Below are 2870 nucleotides of genomic sequence, written 5' to 3'. Positions count from 1 at the left end.
TGTAGGAGGTGGCACTTTGTTGCAAGGGAAACTTAGCGAGTATTGGTGGGGGAAAAATAATAATCAGGCTCCTGGGCTACAGCATTCAAACAAAGCCTCTTCCTTTGCACATGCTGAGCGCCACATGCATGCAGAAACCTATGCAAATCAGCCTTAATCTACAGTGTTTTGCATTTTCAATGAAATGAGAAAGGGGAAAAAGAAACATTTTCCTCTGTATTACCTCTGAGTGCGCCCATCCACAAGACAATTATTGCAATGGTTTTGCATGTTAAAAATGGGTTTTAAAGCGACTGAAGGTGTAGGGGGAAAAAAACTCCAGTCCTTATGCTGGGCACCTGCAGGGTAAGCCTCCATGTTTCCCGACGCTGCCCCGCACCAGGCACGAGATAATGATGTGTGTCAACGCCGCTTGGTGCAGTTACAACTGGAGCCCTACGGGGCAAGAGCTCTGCCTCGAAGACCTGTTGTAAGCTTGGTGTTTCTTTTTCTTTTTCTTTTTTTTTTTTATTTCTTTTAAACTGTAACGCATTGCTTAAGCTGTGGCATGCCTCAAAGGCAGACCTTTCCCTCTTCCCAAGTTGCACACCATCAAGTCCCGCAGTCCTCCCTGGCGTCTTGCACAAGTGTTTTTTTCGGCGTGAGCCCGCAGCCTTTCCACAGGCGAGTGCTCCCGCTGACTTCCCCTTCTCTGTAATCCATACCCTGCACCAGGCTTCCACCACCACTGCTCCCAAACTACCTCAGGGCTGGCTCTCCCCAGGTCCCCCAGCATTCTGTGAGAGCCCAAACCACACGTGGGGAAACGCAGGCAAAACCTGGACGGGGGTGCTGCAGTCCTTTCTTGCCCTGAAAGCCAAAAGCACACGAGAAGGGACCTTGCAGAGGGTGAAAAAGGACCTTTTGCTCCTCCTTTTCTGTGCACTGCATGGTGTGAGGGCTAGCACGTGGCTTCAGCTGGGAGGATGAGGCAGGCTGCTGGGAAAGGAGTAAAAAGGTCTGGAAGACGCCTTTGGGGGCTCCCAAGAATATCAGTCTGACTTTGAAGCACTTCCATCAACTTACATTTCAGCAAACAATTTCTTTTCAAGCTGCTAAATAAAATGCAAGTTTTTCCTTTTTCCTCCTTTTTTTTTTTTGTTTTGTCGGCAATTGCTTTTACTCTCTAGCATTCCTGGGGCTGAATGTCCTCAGTGCTTTTGCTGCATGAGGCTCTGCAGGTCTGCCCAATTATTTGCTGTGCAGCATAATGCACCAGGTTTCAAAGTGTATTCTCTCCTCTGGTTTCTTAAGGCAAGTTTGGAAAAATCTGTGCTACAGCATAGGAACTCAAGAATATTTTGCTCTTACTCAGTTGGTTCCTGATGTGATGGTCTTAGATGAAGAAATAAATTATCCTGTATTTTGGGAGAACAGCAGTTCTGTGCAATAAGCCTCCCACCAGCTGAAGCTGACCTGGACTTCAGTGTCACTGGAGATGTGCCTCCAGTCCACCACATGCTAAATGCTTACTGTTTTGTACTGTGCTCCCCTCACTTCCTTAACAATCAATGAGAACCGAGGATGTTGAGGCTACCTGTGGTGTGCAAAACTCTATTTCTTACTTATCTAACAGTGCTGGAAAAAACCTTCTTGGCTTGATTGTTGCCTATAACAACACTGCCAAAACACTAAAGACAAACAAGATTAGGAGACCACGGAGCTTTAAGTAAAAAAGAACACACTTTATTTATCTACAAGGCAGTACATTGTCGTATAAAAAATTAAGTGCAGGTGAAGCTGCACCAAATGCTATTAAGGCAGCAAAGTCAGAGGCTGTTACAAAAAAAAACCAACTATAAAAAAATAAAATAAAATCAGTGTTTTGCCATATCGATATAGATTTGGTATGGCAGTACAAAGAACCATATATTTCTAAGAACCTGATTTGGTACACAAGACCCAAGTTAGGGAACAATTAGCTAGACATGGAACAAAACAGACAACATGAACAAGACAGTGTTCTCCCAAACATATGAAGGTGCAATGCATGCTGTTACAAACCAATGAGAAACAAAATGACACATCCAGACAAAAAAAAAAAATCTCCCAGGAACAGTTTTCAAAAATATTGCTTATAAAAAAGGGGAAAAAATATAAACGATGTTAAAAAAAAAAAAAGGTCTGAAATGCTAGTGCATAGTCAATTAGCTAACATCAACATTTGTTTTCTTTCCATACAAAGCTCTACTTAGCTCCTTTTACACTAGCAGCATGTCTACACGCTAAAGTCTGTAGCAGCAAAACACAGTATTCATTTGGCATTTACAAAATTAAATTACTGAATAAAAATATAATTTTTCTCATAAATCTATGTTTCATACAGTAATATTTTTTAAAGCAAGCTAATTACCCCCCCAACAGAAACACACAATGTATAATGGTCTAGAACCATAAAAGAATGAAAGAGTATTTCAAGAGGCATGGATGTTTGAGCATTCACAATCTTCATCAGGTTTCCCCCTTTGCACAGACTAGCGTTTGTAGTAATGCTTTTCACTTCAGTATTTTACACCAATGCATTTTGTTCAGTGATTTAAAACATATCAGTTTGAGTACCTGCTCTTTTAAGATAAAAAAAAATAAAAAAAGAAACAAACAAAACCCCACCCCTGGCTAGCACATCACTGAAATAACAATACTGGTGTATTAGGTCTGCTTGATCTCAAAAAATACAAAAAAATTACCTTGATTGTAAGTCTGCACTTAAGATCATTAATTACTGATTCAAACTTAATACCTAATAATTTAGGCAAGTATCATTTATTAAAAAAAAAATCCTCTTAAGTTGGGTGAAATCCAACAAGAATATATATGCTGAGTGACTTAAA

Source organism: Chlamydotis macqueenii, chromosome 3 (genome assembly GCF_036417535.1).
Source record: "Chlamydotis macqueenii isolate bChlMac1 chromosome 3, bChlMac1.mat, whole genome shotgun sequence".
Classification (NCBI taxonomy): Eukaryota; Metazoa; Chordata; class Aves; order Otidiformes; family Otididae; genus Chlamydotis; species Chlamydotis macqueenii.
This window is presented reverse-complemented; position numbering follows the sequence as displayed.